Source organism: Schistocerca nitens, chromosome 8, assembly GCF_023898315.1.
Source record: "Schistocerca nitens isolate TAMUIC-IGC-003100 chromosome 8, iqSchNite1.1, whole genome shotgun sequence".
In the NCBI taxonomy this organism is placed as follows: Eukaryota; Metazoa; Arthropoda; class Insecta; order Orthoptera; family Acrididae; genus Schistocerca; species Schistocerca nitens.
The window spans coordinates 337,573,961-337,594,149 of record NC_064621.1 but is presented as its reverse complement, the minus strand read 5'-3'; positions in this window follow the sequence as shown (position 1 = coordinate 337,594,149).

The window sequence follows — 20,189 nt, the reverse complement described above, 5'->3', positions numbered from 1 at the left end:
ACATTTAATGTGAAAATTAGTAAGTAAAAATGAATATTCAATAAACTAATAACTTGCATTTCACTGACTTTCATTTCGGTATATTCACTGCCGCATACAGCACACTCGGCTAACAATCATACGGACGCTGCGGAGAGACTTTTTTGAACACCCCGTATAAATTACAGCGTCGAACAAAACGAGTCGTCAAGTAGGAGTAAAACTTTTCGATAATTGCGTAATTGGAAACATCGGTTTTCGGTAGTTATAGTTCTCAATGGTGATCTGCACACTGAACAGCTGTTACTATAGTGCAATTAAAATTACTTGACAGTTGACGTTTCCCACTTTCCGCTGCAGAGTTGCCACATCCCCTGGCAGCTATCACTTGGTTATAGGCGGTCCGCAGCTCTTGGTCGTGCGGTAGCGTTCTCGCTTCCCACGCCCGGGTTCCCGGGTTCGATTCCCGGCGGGGTCAGGGATTTTCTCTGCCTCGTGATGACTGGGTGTTGTGTGATGTCCTTAGGTTAGTTAGGTTTAAGTAGTTCTAAGTTCTAGGGCACTGATGACCACAGATGTTAAGTCCCATAGTGCTCAGAGCCATTTGAACCATTTTTTTGGTTATAGGCGACACACAAATATGGCGAGTTACCTTACAAATGCCGTTAATGTCTAACGCAGAACAATGTTGGAAGCACCCTCTACGAGGTGTGACGGAAATGCGAAGTGCTTTGTCGACAGACGATTTTAAGTGGCCAATGACTGAACTGCAGCAGGCGTCGCGTATTTTAGCCCTTAATTTAAGCTCATGATGTGCAATAGATCTGAGACAACAGCGGTCAGTAATCTGCGGCAGAAGATCGCGATCACTTTGTTCAAGGCGATTAAAGCTAACGTACATGAGCAAGACAGAAAAATTTCAGTTTCATTTCTAAAAGCAAACTCTTATTTCTCGCTATCATAGGTTACCTGAAACTGGCTACACTAGCTGTCGCATTACCAAGGATGACCAGTCATGGTTGGCACTTGCATGCAGATTATAGGCAGATTCCAAACGGAAAAAGAATGATGAAGAAAAATAAAAGTAAATAAAAATTTAATGCGATGATGCAAATGACGGCAAAGTATTAGAAATACAAAAAATTATGTTTAAACAACTTAATGAAATAAAAATAATAATTGAAGTCTTTGGATTATATTTAGAAATAGAAGAGAAGTTGTTGCATTTAACAATACTCGAACCTACAATCTTCCATACGTAACGCTTTTACACAACCACTGCACTACGCCCATGTATTGGGTTACGATGTTGAATTTAAGACTGCAGTGACCCAGTCGCAATGATAAGTTGCAACCTCCAAAAGTTCGGCTTCAGGCAATGTCGCACGAAGAATATCTAACGTTAAGTCCACCTCTGTGACTATAATAACTGTACATGTGACGCCGAATCACGTCTTACGCGGAAGGATGGAGTAGTGTTTGGTTATTACTGTATATGAAACGTGTGTATTTCATTAGCATCGTTCTGTGTGTGCGTGTGTTTATATTACTATGCATGACGAACTAAGAAATAAAAGAGCCAGACCTAGGATTCGCGAATCAAACATATAAAGCAATGAAGCGAGGCTGGGAATCTGAAGTTCACTAAATGTTGTGGCAATCTGGCAATGTCGAAAGGTTCCGGCGTGACATTGAGTCCTCTGACTGTAGGAAAACAGCTTCAACGCGTGAAATGTCAACTATCAAATAATTTTAGTTGTAGAGCAGTAAATTATCTCATCTACAGTGATTGACAAAGCACCCTGTGGAACACACGAAGACTGTTATATGAGATCGTTTTCTTCTGAAACTCCGATCGCACGGCATAACACCAGACAAGTGGCACGCGGGTGGCTTGCGAAGTAGGCGATTGAGCACCTTCCAACCCACATGTTGTGCCATTGCCGTGACCAAGACGTCAGTGAGGGCTGCGCTGCAGTCACATAAACATGGCTGAGTTAATTGATTCCCCCTCTATGTGCGAATTGCAGAGCGTTATTCGTTTCTGACAAGCAGAAGGGAACAGAGGAGGAGAAATTCATAGAAGAAAAAGCCGAGTGTATGGAAAAACAAGAAAAGGAGAGGAATGCTGACTTCTGGTTCTGATAAGTGACAACATACGTCCTCTCAGTACCAATGCAACATGCCCGCCCGGTTACCCGAGTGGTCTAACGCACTGCTTTGCGGGTGGGAAGGCGTCCCGGTCCCCGACACAAATCCGCCCGGCGGACTGGTGTCGAGGTCCGATGTGCCGGCCAGTCTGTGGATGGTTTTTAGGCAGTTTTCTATCTTCCTCGGCGAATGCGGGCTGGGTCCCTTGTTCTACCTCACTTACACTATGTCGGAGATTGCTGCGCAAACACTTTCTCCACGTACGCGAACACCATAACTACTCTACCACGCAAACAATGGGGTTACACTCGTCTGGTGTGAGACGTTCCCGGAGGGAGAGAGGGAAGGGTTCCACTGGGGGCCGAACCGCACAATAATAACCCTGGGTTCGGAGTGGGGCGGCGGTGGGGTGAGTGGATTGCTGTAGCCTGTTGTGGGGTGGTGAACCACTGAGGGCTACGGCGGGGACGAAGCCTCTCCGTCGTTCCTAGGTCCCCAGTTCAATAAAATACAATACAATACCGGTGCAACATAACACCTTCTTGAGCAATGTGAATGGGACATTGCTGATTGTCTGCCATACAGTGCCGACCTAGCAGCGAGTGTCTTCCATCTTTTCTGTGAACTGAACAGGTGGTTAGGACGGAAGGTCTTCAAAGCTAACACAAAGCTTCCAGACAATATCAAGACTCATTTCAACTCATTGACAGCAGCATTTTGTGAAGAAAGTATTGGAAAGCTTGTCCAATGGCACGACAAATGCCTCAGACATTACGATAATCGTGTCGACAAGTAACAATAAGTGTGGTGTAGATAACTTTTAGTAATAAAATAATTTTTTTTACATTTTTCTTTAATTTATGGCCTATCTGAGGATGGATAAAAATACTCTAGTACTATAGAAAGACCCGTTATATACTTAGCAGAAATGCTTTTGTAATGTAACAGTTAACTTACACTGACACTGATAATGATACAGTAATGAACATTCATCTGTGTCCTCTATTTGACACTGTATACGAAATACCCACTTTCTGTATGTGCAGTATGAACTCGAGCAGCCGGCCGGAATGGCCGAGCGGTTCTAGGCGCTACAGTCTGGAACCGCGCGACCGCTACGGTCGCAGGTTCGAATCCTGCCTCTGGCATGGGTGTGTGTGATGTCCTTAGGTTAGTTACGTTTAAGTAGTTCTACAGTATCTAATGGTCAGTGAGTAGCCGGCCAAAGTCGCCATGCGGTTAAAGTCGCTGCAGTCTGGAACCGCAAGACTGCTACGGTCGCAGGTTCGAATCCTGCCTCGGGCATGGATGTTTGTGATGTCCTTAGGTTAGTTAGGTTCAACTAGTTCTAAGTTCTAGGGGACTAATGACCTCAGAAGTTGAGTCCCATAGTGCTCAGAGCCATTTGAACCATTTGGTCAGTGAGTGGTTTCTGCTAAATATGGTACATCTGAAGAAACGCGTGGCCTCTCTTCCCTACCGAAATTTTATCAAGGATAGAGGTGGTGTTACACAATATTAAAATGATGTCATCCCGCGCCCGGGTTCCCGGGTTCGATTCCCGGCGGGGTCAGGGATTTTCTCTGCCTCGTGATGACTGGGTGTTGTGTGATGTCCTTAGGTTAGTTAGGTTTAAGTAGTTCTAAGTTCTAGGGAACTGATGACCTCAGAAGTTAAGTCCCATAGTGCTCAGAGCCATGTTTTTGAACTCGAGCAGCTGATGAATTATTTCTGTAGCCAAATTTGTGAATTTTGAGCAATCTCATATTCACCAAAGTGGAACGGTGCCCCGGCAAATCCGAAGCATTGAATGAAAGTTACACGTTTTAGATAGCAACTCGTCAGCAGCGGCAACTGTATCTACATCTACATATACATCCATACTCCGTAAGCCACCCGACGGTGTGTGGCGGAGGGCACTTTGAGTACCTCTATCTGTTTTCCCTTCTATTCCAGTGTCGTATTGTTCGTGGAAAGAGAGATTGTCGGTATGCCTCTGTGTGGGCTCTAATCTCTCTGATTTTATCCTCATGGTCTCTTCACGAGATATACGTAGGAGGGAGCAATATACTGCTTGACTCCTCGGTGAAGGTATGTTCTCGAAACTTCAACAAAAGCAAGTACCGAGCTACTGAGCGTCTCTCCTGCAGAGTCTTCCAATGGAGTTTATCTATCATCTCCGTAACGCTTTCGCGATTACTAAATGATCCTGTAACGAAGCGCGCTGCTCTCCGTTGGATCTTACCAACCCTCGTCAGCAGCGGTAACTGTATACGAATGAATACCTAAATACTTTTAAATTGTCGTGTGTAGACTACTAACAGAGTAACCAACCAGTTGAGGAACCGGACTGGCAAGATGGGAGTAGAATAGACTTCGTGAGACTCAAAGAATATGTAGCTCAGGCACCAAAAAAAGTTTTCTGATCTCAGCGGTTACGGTTGATCATTTTAGATTGCATCTGCTTTACACACAGGATCACGAATTAGTCATCTCTGGATGACATCATTTTGGCTCTGAGCACTATGGGACTTTACATCTATGGTCATCAGTTCCCTAGAACTTAGAACTACTTAAACCTAACTAACCTAAGGACATCACACAACACCCAGTCATCACGAGGCAGAGAAAATCCCTGACCCCGCCGGGAATCGAACCCGGGAACCCGGGCGCGGGATGACATCATTTTAATATTGTGTAACACCACCTCTATCCTTGATAAAATTTCGGTAGGGAAGAGAGGCCACGCGTTTCTTCAGATGTACCATATTTAGCAGAAACCACTCACTGACCAAATGGTTCAAATGGCTCTGAGCACTATGGGACTCAACTTCTGAGGTCATTAGTCCCCTAGAACTTAGAACTAGTTGAACCTAACTAACCTAAGGACATCACAAACATCCATGCCCGAGGCAGGATTCGAACCTGCGACCGTAGCAGTCTTGCGGTTCCAGACTGCAGCGACTTTAACCGCATGGCGACTTTGGCCGGCTACTCACTGACCATTAGATACTGTAGAACTAGCAAACTGCTGTGATAATCGCTTGTACATTTCATCCGCTGTTCCAAAAAAATGCCAGACTTTTCTGTGTTATTAAGATCGGATGATCTAGCGGACCAGTCAAGGTGCGAAGGGGTGCACGAATGCTTGTCAAATCAGTAACATATGTTTGCAGCTCTGTGGAAACAGCTGTTATCTTCTTGGATGCCAGGTTGTGCACCGCATACTCATAATGCAGATGTAGATGAATGTCAACACTTGGGCACCGAGAATGTTGAGATATACAGTTCGTGGTAACCAGAATGAGTAAGTCCAAGCCATAGTATGAAAAACACTCCCAAAACGCCACAGAACCGCCTGCGACCAGAACTACACAGTCCACATACTGTGGGTTAAACGCCGTATTGGGCTGTCTGTGCACTCGACAGCTTACATCATTTGAAGAGGGAAAAATGACAACTCGTTGAACCCACAGTTTACGACTGTTGTACACAGTTTAGACGTACTATCAACTATTCTCTTCGCCTCCGTAGCTGAATGGTTTACGACCAGTCGTTGCCTTTGTAAGGTGGGTATGTCATTTTGATTTTTGTAAGTTATCGATGTGTACGTCAGAGGGAGAGCATGTTACACTAACATTAAACCATCTTTGGATCTTGTCGTGGCACAGTCTTTGCCTCTGCGCAGTCTGAAACATTCTTAGCTGAAGTGTGGTAGGAGATGGACGTATTCAGTAGTGCTCTATTGACTTGTGATTGTATCCGTTAGATGAAGAAAACTTTATTGTAAAGGACGGCAAGGATGAGTTTGATGTATATACTGGAAGACGAAAAGCACACAAATTTTGAATAATGTTATTATTTTTAAAGAGGAGAATTTTGAGGTAAGATTGCAGCATTTCGCAGCTAGTTTGTCGGAATGGTTATTGTCAGCTAGTTAACTTGCTCAGAGCTGAGAGAAAGAACATCTCATCTCCCTGACTCATGCACTAACATATCAACTGATTAACCTCTTCAGATTTTATAGAAATTGTCTGTTGAAATTTTCTGTTAGCATTGTACCCCTTTTCAACTCACGGTCAAATCATTTCGCATTTTGTTAAGCATGGTATTGTTCAGACCAGCGTTATCTGTGAAGATCACACGAAATTTTACTCTCTCTCCTCGAATACATACTTCATTGTAAAATCGCTGACTTGGAATATCATTTCATAGGAATAGTTACTCTCGCCGTTCGACTCTTAAAGAAGGTTTATCATTACGCATTACCACATTGCATCACATGCTATGCGACAGTTTGAATACTGTTTGGAAATTTTATTTAAAAATATAAATGTAGTTTAGCCGCTGCCTGCTTGCTATTTGCTGTTGTAATTTCGAGAAATCTACAGCAATTTTGTCAAGACACTAGGTAAGTGGAAATTTTGATTAGGGCCAGACAATTATTTCACTTCAGTTGCGCAATTAATATAACGACAAATTGTACTCAGACCAGTTAAAGTTCAGAATAGGTTCTGTTTAGTCAAAAGTTAGCATACGATTTTAAGTTGGATAACAGTTTGTGGGTACATTGTTTTGGTAATACATAGATTTTGTATAGAATGGGAGATAAATTTGAGCTAAGTTTGATACAGAAACACATAGTGGCGAGCTTATCATATATGACTGACTACTTCGCCACTTTCCTCTGACCGTCAACTTGACGAAACCGACGAGCATCTTCTTAAGTGCTCCCTGAAACGGGACGTGTGGCTCCTAATCTAACGCATCGTGGGCTGTTATTTCCGCGCCCAACCAACGTCGTTACCCCGGAGTTCTTGCTATTGCCCCAGACGTCTCACTATCCTCTTGCGAAACATCACGCACTGATCTGTTTTCGATGACAGGCTATAGAATACCTCATGTTCACACAAGGTCTTCAACTTCTGGCATCAGGCTGTGATCGCACAAAGTACGCACATCCGGTTACCCGTTACCGACGAACATCACGCTCTGATCTGTTTTCGAGGACAGGCTTTAGAATACCTCATCTTCACACAAGGTCTTCAACTTCTGGCATTAGGATGTGATCGCACAAAAGTACGCACATCCAGTTACCCGTTACCAACGGTCCTTCGCAGGATATCTCCACAGCGTCTTTCTTAACCCCCCCCCCCCTCCCACAGTTGGAGTGTACCCAGTCTCCTCATTTCATGACGCATCTGTAATCATCTTCCACGGTACGGCGAAACGTCACCTTCAGTTAAAGAAGACATATAATATTACGTCTACAACTATGCTTCCGCCGTTTTGCAATAGACGGCAGTAGCGGCAAGTGGGGTTCAGATGGTTGGCCATAGGTGTAATACAATAAGCTTAGGCATCTGTAAACATAATGCCATAAAAATATTAGTCGATTTGTGATTGCATCATAAGATTATTCTCGATTAAGTACGTCAACTTACGTACCCATTTCTCGCCATTTGCGGGAAGATTTAATTTTCTGCTTTAACATGAAGAAATCTGCGGCTGTGGCTCTTAAAAGACCAATGGTGAGGGAACTATTAGTGGAAAAGAACGTGCAGAGAATGTTTTCAACACCTTTAAGGACTGTGATTTTGATGTCGAAGATCAGCATGGCGGTGAAAGAACGTTTTCGTAGCTACTGAAACAGACGAAGATAGTCACAGGACATCATTATCGAAAGCAATTGATGCGTTCGAGCCCAGCACAAAAACACAAACGGCTACAATACAGCGACAGACACGAAAGCTAATTATTCAGCAGGTCAGTGCTCGACCCTTTGTCACAAAACCCGTCAAAATGTACACGGAAACGTTGAAATGGGAAATCCTATCCATCTCTATATGTTGCTCTCTCTGACTACCACCTTTTTCGATCAGTGGCATACAGTCTGGCTGACCAGCACTTCCGATCATATGAACAAGTGCAAAATTGAATCGATTCGTGGATCCCCACAAAAGACGCCCAGTTCTTCGTCCACGGGATTCGTATGCTATCCGAAAGATGGGAGACTGTAGTGACCAGCGATGGGCAATACTATGAATCATAATTTTTTTGGTAAGTTTTTCACAATAAACCCCCGAACTTCGAGAAAAAACGGCGGAAGCAAAGTAGCAGACCTAGTACAAAAAAAAAAAAAAAAAAAAAACTGCTGAGCATGGGTGACTGCCATGCAACGATGCGTGGATAGCTGGCCAGGTCACAAAGATATTATCCGCCCGTGGACGGAGTGTTGTGTTGTCTTCATCATTATTTCATCATCATCGACACACAAGTCACCGAAGTGGCGTAAAAAAAATGTTCCATTAAAAAATAGTCCAATAAGGTTTCGCCAGTTTTTGAAAACCACGCGGTTTCAAGGCTCCATCTCTTCGATACCGGACGGGGTCGACACATACGATGCGGCACAGTTCAGACGCGAACGCAGCGGCGCGGAAGCTGCAGCACAGTGAAGTGTTCTCCGGCCGCACACATGGCGCTCTGGGGCAGCCATTCGGCGGAACCGGCGTTATTAGCTTCCCCCGGATACTGGGCTGTGCGGTCGGCCGCAGCGGCAACCGGCAACCCTTCCCGATATTTAATTTGCGGACCGGAGCCCGTGATTACTGTCATCGAGACGCGGGCCGCGCGGGCAGTAATTGGCTGGCATTGACGGCGGCCATCACGCAGCTGTCGGGAACCGGACGCCGGCGCGTTGTTTGCGCCATTGTGTGGCACTGCGCGCGTGGGCGCTCAGCGCCGCCGAGGTTTCGTGGCCGCCTGTCTCCGCCCCCGAACTCCACCCCCACCCCCACCCGCGCAACTGTCTGGCTGGCTGTCGGCTTGTTTGGCAATCTGTCGCGCCCGCGTCACTCACCCGCGGACGGCAATCGGAGCTATTTTCGTTTCTCTACGCCCCCTCCCCCTTCCCTGCGGTCCGGGGGAAGATAAAAGAACCGAATTCGACAAACTGCTGGGGCATTAACAATGATAGGTGTAGGTGAAACGAGCCATTGAATTAGAACAGCGTTTTTCTGATTGAGTCCAGCTGTTCGTAGAGCAGGGGGACGATAATGGACCTCAATAACCGCGGAGGGTTCATTAATTTAGACGCAACTAAGAACAATAACAATGTAGTTTGCACATCTGGGCGAGACGCCGATTTGGCTAAATTACTTGTAGAAAAAAATCTGCAGGTACCGGGGTCGATGGCACATTTCATTTAGAAATTGCGAGGAGCGTGGTTTACGTCAGAGCTCAGTTAAAAACTTAAAATAAAGACTGTCTCTGGTCTTTCCAATAGTTTGTTATTCGCAAATGAACAATTCTAAGCACAGCTTATAACTGACTGTTTCATTTATTTTAACGTGTGTGTGTGTGCAAATGTGACCTCAAGTTTACGGGAATTGCTGTTTTTCAACTCGTAAAATTGTAATATATAATCTTGAATGAAACTAAATTGTCCGTTCAGTGATGTACCAGGGTAAGTCAATTATTATCCACAAAGTAGCTACAAAATTTTATTGTAATCAAATAGGAAACATACAAGAACATCATTACTCGACATAGTCTCCTTGCGTTTCAACGCACTTGGTCCATCGTTGTACAAGCTTCCTGATGCCCTCATAAAAGAAGGTTCTCGGTTGAGCTACGAGCCTGGAATGCACCGCTTCTTTCACTGCTCCATCCGAGGCAAATCGACGGCCGTTAATGCCTGTTTGAGTCGACCAAACTAGTGACAAAAAGGGCAAGATCGGGTCTATATGGAGGATGATCCAGTACTTCAAATTTGAGTTTCTGGAGCGCTTCAGCAGTGTGGGCAGCAGTATGCGGACAGGCACTGTCGTGCAACAACACAACACCTTTTGACAGCAATCCTCGGCGTTTTCTTCGAGTTTCAGGCTTCATCCTGGCAGTAAGCATCTCAGTGTAACGTACACTGTTTGTGCCCCTTTACCTATAATGTTCCAGTGCGTCCCAAAAAACAGTATGCATCAGTTTTCCTGCGCACGCTTGGGTCTTGAACTTTTTCTTGCACGGCGAATATGGATGTTTCCATTCCATACTCTGCCGTTTACTCTCTGGCTCGTAATGATGGATCCACGTTTCGTCACCAGTAATGATCCTATCTAAAACGTTGTCCCCTTCGTTGCCATAGCGATCGAAACGTTTTTTGCAGATGTCCAGGCGCGTTTGGTTATGCAACTGTGTGAATTGGTTTACGACCCATCTTGCACAAACTACACTCCTGGAAATGGAAAAAAGAACACATTGACACCGGTGTGTCAGACCCACCATACTTGCTCCGGACACTGCGAGAGGGCTGTACAAGCAATGATCACACGCACGGCACAGCGGACACACCAGGAATCGCGGTGTTGGCCGTCGAATGGCGCTAGCTGCGCAGCATTTGTGCACCGCCGCCGTCAGTGTCAGCCAGTTTGCGGTGGCATACGGAGCTCCATCGCAGTCTTTAACACTGGTAGCATGCCGCGACAGCGTGGACGTGAACCGTATGTGCAGTTGACGGACTTTGAGCGAGGGCGTATAGTGGGCATGCGGGAGGCCGGGTGGACGTACCGCCGAATTGCTCAACACGTGGGGCGTGAGGTCTCCACAGTACATCGATGTTGTCGCCAGTGGTCGGCGGAAGGTGCACGTGCCCGTCGACCTGGGACCGGACCGCAGCGACGCACGGATGCACGCCAAGACCGTAGGATCCTACGCAGTGCCGTAGGGGACCGCACCGCCACTTCCCAGCAAATTAGGGACACTGTTGCTCCTGGGATATCGGCGAGGACCATTCGCAACCGTCTCCGTGAAGCTGGGCTACGGTCCCGCACACCGTTAGGCCGTCTTGCGCTCACGCCCCAACATCGTGCAGCCCGCCTCCAGTGGTGTCGCGACAGGCGTGAATGGAGGGACGAATGGAGACGTGTCGTCTTCAGCGATGAGAGTCGCTTCTGCCTTGGTGCCAATGATGGTCGTATACGTGTTTGGCGCCGTGCAGGTGAGCGCCACAATCAGGACTGCATACGACCGAGGCACACAGGGCCAACACCCGGCATCATGGTGTGGGGAGCGATCTCCTACACTGGCCGTACACCACTGGTGATCGTCGAGGGTACACTGAATAGTGCACGGTACATCCAAACCGTCATCGAACCCATCGTTCTACCATTCCTAGACCGGCAAGGGAACTTGCTGTTCCAACAGGACAATGCACGTCCGCATGTATCCCGTGCCACCCAACGTGCTCTAGAAGGTGTAAGTCAACTACCCTGGCCAGCAAGATCTCCGGATCTGTCCCCCATTGAGCATGTTTGGGACTGGATGAAGCGTCGTCTCACGCGGTCTGCACGTCCAGCACGAACGCTGGTCCAACTGAGGCGCCAGGTGGAAATGGCATGCAAGCCGTTCCACAGGACTACATCCAGCATCTCTACGATCGTCTCCATGGGAGAATAGCAGCCTGCATTGCTGCGAAAGGTGGATATACACTGTACTAGTGCCGACATTGTGCATGCTCTGTTGCCTGTGTCTATGTACCTGTGGTTCTGTCAGTGTGATCATGTGATGTATCTGACCCCAGGAATGTGTCAATAAAGTTACCCCTTCCTGGGACAATGAATTCACGGTGTTCTTATTTCAATTTCCAGGAGTGTATACGAAATCCGAGTGTGTTGTGGCTGTTTTAGTAGGCAGAACCGTGACTAATTTGCAGACTATGTGCCACGTCGTCAATAGTTAATCGACTGTCTAAGAGATTCATTTCACGTGAACGCTAAATGGTTTCTTCATTTGTGACGGTAAACGGTCGTCCGGCTCCTTCTTCGTGCGTAACACTTGTGCGACCATTTTGGAATTTTTTAATCCATTCGTAGACAATCCGCTGTGGCAAAACACTGTTCCCGTACTGTATCGAAAGTCTTCGATGAATGTCGGCCCCTCATACGCCGTCCGACAATAAAAAAATGGATCACTGAACGTTGCTCCCCTTTGGTGCAAATAGACAGCGGAGCAGCCATGATTAACAGCACGGCAGCGAGAACGAAACTAACCTAGCAGCTTGGAAATTGCAAAGATGTAACAACAAATAAACAAAGCATGCGTCATCAACGTGAAACGACAGTACTACCAAAATAAACAAAAATATAACTAAATTGCGGATAATAGTTGTAATAGTTGACTTACCCTCGTATACATACATTCTACGACAAAAAAAAAAAAAGGGCGCACCACGAAGGGATTACCCGAATGGGACGGAAATCACACTAGATGTGATGTACATGTATGGAACAAATGATAACTATTTCAGAAAAACTGAATGATGTATTCAAGAGAAAGAGTTTCACAAATTAAGCAAATCAATAACGAGATGATCCACCTCTGGCGCTAATGTAAGGAGTTATTCGGCTTGACATTGATTGACAGAGATCCTGGTGGATATCGTGCCAAATTCTGCCCAATTGGCGCGTTAGATCGTCAAAATCCCGAGATGGTTCGAAAGCCCTGCTCAAAATGCTCCGAACGTTCTCAATTTGGAAGAGAGCTGACAACCTTGCTGGCCAAGGTAGAGTTCGGCAAGCATGAAGGCAAGCAGTAGAAACCCTCGTCACGTGCGGGCTGGCATTATCTTGCTGAAATGTAAGCCCAGTATGTTTGCCGTGAAGGGCAACAAAACGGAACGTAGCGTGTCGTCGACGTACCGCAATGCTGTAAGAGTGCCGGGGATGACAACCAAAAGGGTCCTGTTATTAAAAGAAATGGCACTCCAGACCAGCTAATTCACAAGTGTTTTGTAACCAAGAACGAAATTTCGGTGTTTGATTTTAAGCTATAAGAAGAACAGAAGATAATATTATTTTTCCCATTGAATTAAAGTAAAATTTTTTAAAGCTATCTGACACGTAAGTTGTGACCCGTTTTTGCGTATCTAAAAATCCTTTCACTTTGCGATATTCTTTGGAACTTGTAGTGTTGTCTTTCAAAACTGTGCATGTTTTTGTGCGAACGCAAACATTTGGGAGATGCTTCATTGCGAAGTCACATGCAATGGAAATCGCTTAGCTCATGTAATTTTTGTGTCGGATCTCCCTAGACAATCGGTTTTGCTGCGTTTAATTTTTATTACATCTACTTATGCCGCGCGGGGTAGCCGCGCGGTCTCGCACGCCTTGTCACGGTTCGCGCGGCTTCCCCCGTCGGAGGTTCGAGTCCTCCCTCGGGCGTGAGTGTGTGTGTTGTTAGTTTAAGTTAGATTAAGTAACGTGTAAGCTTACGGACCGATGACCTCAGCAGTTTGGTCCCACAGGATCTTACCACAAATTTCCAAAAACATCTACTTACAAAATGAAAAATTGTTTAATAAGTGCAGAAACAACTGAAGGAAAATAAGTTTACTTGGGTGGGAGCGCAGTAAATAGGCGGTTCAGCCAGGGTCACAGGATCTCCTCGGCGTGGTTCTGTGAGTGACACATTTGTGTCCCCAGTAGAGACGGGCCGACTCCTTCATCTCGGTGAACTAGTTCACTGGTGAACGGTCTCTTTTGAGACCCATTCATTTTTAATCATTTACTGTTCTTTTTTTATCTGGTTACACAATACTGTAGTTTTGTATCAAATTTTAGTTTATTTTTATATGACTAGTAATTAAAAATAAAAAGACGTTATTTTTATTAATTTTGTAGTTCAGTATTTGTTGAATAAGATTTACACTTAACGTGCATGCAATTTAAATTAAAAGTAAAACAAATAATAGTTGCTATTATTGAGGTGCGAACCAATAGCGTTACGCTTGCTAAACTTCTACGCTACAGGCTCAGCTATCGACGATTATAGTGGCCGTTTGGACTTTTTTTGTACGTAACGTAATCAGGAAATCATTAGTTAAAAGTTACGGCCTGAGAGGCCGTGGTCGATCTGTAAAACTTCTTCTCCCTGACGTTTCGTTGCCAACTGCGGACAACAGCCAGTCGTTGGCTCACTTCGGAAGGTGCTGACGTTTAGTTGCCAACTGCGGACAGCATCTTCCGAAGTCAGCCAACGACTGGCTGTTGTCCGCAGTTGGCAACGAAACGTCAGGGAGAAGAAGTTTTACAGATCGACCACGGCCTCTCAGTCCGGAAGTTTTAACTAATGAAGATGCCGACAGTGAAAGCCTACACGATAATCAGGAAGTCTTCTCTCGTCAAAGCCGGTTTATCTAGCTGCTTGAGTTCCGCATAATACTGCCTTAGGAAACTGATGTGTGCACACTGATCTTCAAATCGCGAAGTCTGAAGAAAATCTATAAGGTCCCCATGTTAGACAAATTAATACTACTATATAAAGACAAATTGTTGTTCAACGTTGTTACCGAAAATCTTGAAAAGAAAATAGGAATGCGGATAAGCTACTACGAACAGCATTGTGAACGCATTATTATAGCCAATAGCCAAGATAGACACGGAGCCCACACCCACCAAAATAGCACAAGTTCATATGTAAACTAGCTCCGCAGATGATGAAGAGATTGAAGAAATGTATGACAAGATAAAAGAAATTATTCAGTTAGTTAATGCAGACGAAAACTTAATAGTGATGGGGGACTGGAATTCGGTAGTTGGAAAAGAAAGAGAAGGAAGAATACTAATTGAATACGGACTGGTGGAAAGGAATTGATAGAGAAAGCCGCTGGTAGAGTTTTGCACCGAGCATAATTAAATCAACGCTAACACTTGGTTTAAGAATCATAAAAGAAGGGTATATACTTAGAAGAGACTTGGAGACCCCGGAAGGTTTCAGATTGATTATAGAATGGTAAGACAGAGATTTAGAAACCAGGTTGTAAATTGTAAAACATTACCAAGGATAGATGTGGACTCTGACCACAATTTATTGATCATGAATTTTGGAAATAGGGAGAAAATTAAGGAAAGGGACCTGGATAAGTTGAAGGAACCGTGGGTTGCTGAGAGATTCAGAGGGAGCATTAGGCAACGGTTCACTAGAGCAGAAGAAAGGAATACAGAACGTGACCAGAAGAAGGGATCGGATGATAGGACACATTCTGAGGCATCGAGGGATCACCAATTTAGTACTGATGGGAAGCTTTGGGGATAAAAATCGTCATAGGAGACCAAGAGCTGAATACAGTTCGCAGATTCAGAAGAATTGGGTTGCAACAGTTATTCGGAGCTGAAGAGGCTCGCACACGGCAAAGCAGCATGGAGAGTCTTCGGACTATAGACCACAACAACAACTTTATCTGCGTTACGTAGCATGTCTGTCTTCTGACCATTAATTTTGGGACCCATCTCAGCAGTTTCATGAACTTGGTATGTAGCTTCCTGAATGCAAGCACTGGATACAAGAGGAGGAAGAGCACGTCTGTGTCTGACGCTTTTTCTAATTTTGTCCTCCTTGTTTCTGAAGAAAAATATTAACCGCAGCCACAGCGTTCTTATAGAAGCTGTGTATCATCCGCTTGTCTATTTTAGACCTGACTTTTTCAACACTCTGAACCCTTCTTGCCAGATAATTATCAAATGCCTTTTCCATGTCTACAAAGGCAATGTAAGTTGGTTCATTTGTTTGTATTTGCTTTTAGATAAGATGCCGTATTTCTCGAATTGCTTCTCTTGTTCCTAGTCCCCTCCTGAATCCATACTGATCCTCACTCAATATATCCTCCACCTTCTCTTAGTTGTCCTCAGAATTATCTTTCAAAGAATTTCTGATGCTTGCGATATTAGGCTAAAGTTTCGATACTGTTCACATTTTGTAGCTATCGCCTTTTCCGGTATAGGAACCATGATACATTTCTGAAAGTCGGCTGGTATATCTCCTGTGTTATAGATGGACCCAATCGGCTTCAGGAGCATTATTTTCATAATGTCACCAACATTCTTTATTAGTTCTGCAGGAATGTCATTAATACCCGTTGCTTTGTTCTCCCATTAGATCTTTAAGAGCTTTCTCAAATTCTTCTTGCAGACTGTCGTCTCCTTTGTCATTTTCACCTACTTCCTCTTCTTTTCCTATTATATCCTCCGATAATTTCTTTCCATCTCTTCACCTGACCTTCACCAAACAGAATTTTTCTCTCTTTGTCTTCTATTGTGCCCGAGTTTGTTGTTTTGGGTTTGTTACAAATATTATTTGCTGTTCCGTAGGCTACATCAGTTCTTCTTTTTCGCATATTTTCTTCCACTTCTCCGCAAATTTCCTCAAGAAAATTTTCTTTTGCTTTCCTAGCTTCTCTATTGACTAAATTCCTTAGTCTTCTATTTCGGCTTTTTCGTGTTCAGCAATAGCATTTTTGTACAGTCTTCTGTTTTCGATAAGCTGAATATCTGCTGCAATCCATTCCCCCTTGTTTTTGGGTTTAGTTTTTCCAACAACGTTTTCTATTGCTTTATGCAGTTGTTCAGAAATTTCCGTTGCAAACATCAAGAAGTTGTAGAGGCAAGGGGGTGTGAAGAGGAACCCATGGCTGGAAACCTACTGTTTCCGTGCTACAGCCGTTTGAAAACGTATGTGCCAGGACGCTATGCAACATGGTAGTCATGGGGGGGGGGGGGGGGGAATTACGCCGGATCGTATGATGTCATTTGACACCTGTCATCATACCTCTCTCTCACTTGGTTCGAGCCTCATGCACGTTTCTTTGCGTGTTAGAGGAACATGGTTGAGTACACGTTTGCAGAATACGCAGAAATGATCCTTCTGAATGGCGAAGCTCATGGTAATGGAAGAGCTGCTCATCGTCTTTATCAAGATCGTTCTCCATAACGTCCAACTACATCGCATACCCTTTTCCGTCACAATTACGCAACGCCTTCGAGAAATGGTACCTTCACCGACAGCAGTTTCTAACGGGAATTTCCGAATACCGTTTATGTACCAGATTTAATACGTTCCCGGTTTTTTGCTTTACTCCGCCTTGTTGGCAATTTTAACTAGGTTGTCTGTTTCTTATGGATAATACGAGGGTCACTCCGAAAGAAATGCACACTATTTTTTTTAATCCATCTTTTATTCTAAATGTGTGAAAAATTTTCAATGTTTAGATACATCCTTTAGGAACAATATTTTCATTTCTCCATATAATTTCCATCCCTCTCAACTGCCTTACACCATCCTGGAACCAGCGCCTGTATACCCGCACGGTAAAATTCTGGACCAACCTGTTGGAGCCACCGTTTGGCAGCGTGCACAAGGGAGTCATCATCTTCAAACCTTGTTCCACGGAGAGAGTCTTTCAGTTTCCGAAAGAGATGATAGTTGTTGTGGCGTAACAAGACAGCCACGCCACTCGGAAGTAGCCGAAAGGCACGCGTTAACTCACGCAGGCTAGTAGATAGGTCTGAAACAGGATACGTAATGAATGCTATAAAGAAAAGTACGTAGCTCCTGGAATACTTAACTTTAATCCATCCTTGTGGTACATCGCTCTTGATGATACAAGTGAGACTCTTTAGATACAAGCTATGTAATGCTAATGGCGCCTTGCTAGGTCGTAGCCATTGACTTAGCTGAAGGCTATTCTAACTATCTGCTCTGCAAATGAGCGAGGCTTCGTCAGTGTGCATCGCTAGCTACGTCGTCCGTACAACTGGGGCGAGTGCTAGTCCGTCTCTCGAGACCTGCCGTGTGGTGGCGCTCGGTCTGCGATCACTGACAGTGGCGACACGCGGGTCCGACATGTACTAATGGACCGCGGCCGATTTAAAGCTACCACTTAGCAAGTGTGGTGTCTGGCGGTGACACCACAATAGTCACATGGAGCCAGGTCAGGACTGTAAGGCGGGTGTTTCAGTGTTGTCCATCCAAGTTTTGTGATCGCTTACATGGTTTTTTGACTGACATGTGGCCGTGCATTGTCGTGCAACAGCAAAATATCCTGCATTTGCCGAAGTGGTCGAACACGACTCAGTCGAGCACGAAGTTTCTTCAATGTCGTCACATATGCATCAGAATTTATGGTGGTTCCACTTGGCATGATGTCCACAAGCAAGAGTCCTTCGGAATCGAAAAACACCGTAGCCATAACTTTTCCAGTAGAAGGTGTGGTTTTGATTTTTTTTCCTTGGGTGAATTTGCATGATGCCACTCCACTGATTGCCTCTTCGTCTCTGGTGAAAAATGATGGAGCCATGTTTCATCACCTGTCACAATTCTTCCAAGAAATTCATCTCCACCATTCTCGTACTGTTCCAAAATTTCGCTGCATACCGTTTTTCTTGTTTCTTTGCGAGACACTGTCAACATCTTGGGAACCCACCTGGCACAAACCTTTTTCAACGCCAACACTTTCAGTATTCTGCAAACACTTCCTTCCCCTATGCCAACGAAGCGTGACAATTCGTTCACTGTGATGCGTCTGTCAGCAGTCACCAATTCGTTAACTCTCTGCACATTGTCAGGAGTGTATGCAATACGAGGCCTGCCTTTTTCAACCTCTTGTGGAAGTTTCCCACTGTCTCGTTTTCACAGCACAGGAATTCTATGACAGCATGCTGACTCTGACGAACGTCAAGTGTAGCAGCCATCTTGAAGACATGCTGAGACGGCGCCACTCACGGTAACAGGTTGAACTAAGTTTGAAAACAAGCGGAAAGGATGTATCTAGACACTGTGAAACTTTCACACATGCAGAATGAAAACTGTATTTTTTTAAAAAAAAGAGTGTGCATTTCTTTTGGAGTGACCCTCGTGCATTGCCAGTCCAACTGAAGCGTTTCTGGGAGTGGCTACTATAGTCTTCTGTTCCCGCAATCGGTCGTCCATCTCCCAGAACGTCGGCCCCAGTCGGGTTGTACGATCGCGATCCGCGTCAGAGAGCTTTCTCCGGGCTTGGGGTTTTCCCTCTTCCACCTCCTTTCCTGGCCCCTCTGCGTACACCCCCGTGGTGTGTGCCCCGCCCTTGCCTTCGTCTCGAATTCGCACAGGGCTCGAAGGACCCAGTCCCTCCGGAGGCCTTCCGCCGCCGCTTTTATTCCATCCTAGCCACGTATCAGGGCTCTGGCGTGTTTTACACTGACGGTTCGATGGTCGCTGGTCGTGTCGGTTATGCTCTAACTCAAGGGGACCATTACAAACAACGATCCTTGCCGGCTCGCTGCAGCGTTTTCACTGCTGAGCTGGCCGCCATCTTTCGTGCCCTAGAGTGTATCCGCTCCTGCTCAGGTGAGTCCTTCGTTATCTGTAGCGACTCCCTGAGCAGTTTACGAACTATCGATCAGTGTTTCCCTCGCTCTCGCCTGGTGATGGATGTCCAGGAGTCCCTCCATGCTCTTGCCCGTTGCGGCCGCTCTGTGGTCTTTGTGTGGACCCCAGGCCATGTTGGGATACCCGGCAATGAACACGTAGACCGCCTGGCGAAAGAGGCCACCAGTAAACCATCTCTGGACATTGGCCTCCCGGCGACTGATTTACGGGCAATCTTACGCCGCAAAATTTTCGAACAATGGGACAGTGAATGGTGCAACCTGACCGCACCAAACAAACTCCGTCCTATCAAGGAGACGACGGATGTGTGGCGGTCGTCCATGCGAGCCACTCGCAGGGACTCAGTAGTCCTTTGTCAGCTCCGCATTGGCCATACCCACTTGACACACAGCCATTTACTGCGCCATGGGGACCCGCCTCTATGTCGCTGTGGGTCGGCTTTGACGGTGGTCCACATTTTGTTGGCCAGTCCACTTTTAACTGTGCCCAGGCAGACGTTTGCGCTGCCTGATACGCTCCCTGCCCGTTTAACTGATGACTCTGCTATGGCAGACTTAGTTTTGCGTTTTATTCGGGCAGGGGGCTTTTATTATTTGCTCTAACAAGGGAACCTCCCCATCGCACGTTCCTCAGATTTAGTTACAAGTTGGCACAGTGGATAGGCCTTGAAAAACTGAACACAGATCAATCGATAAAACAGGAAGAAGTTGTGTGGGACTATGTAAAAATAAGCAAAATATACAAACTGCGTAGTCCATGCACAAGATATACAACATGAAGGGTAATGTAAGCTCAGGAACGCCGTGGTCCCATGCTACTGCTAAAGACTCATTTTTTGAATGCTGTAATTTATGACTGCAATT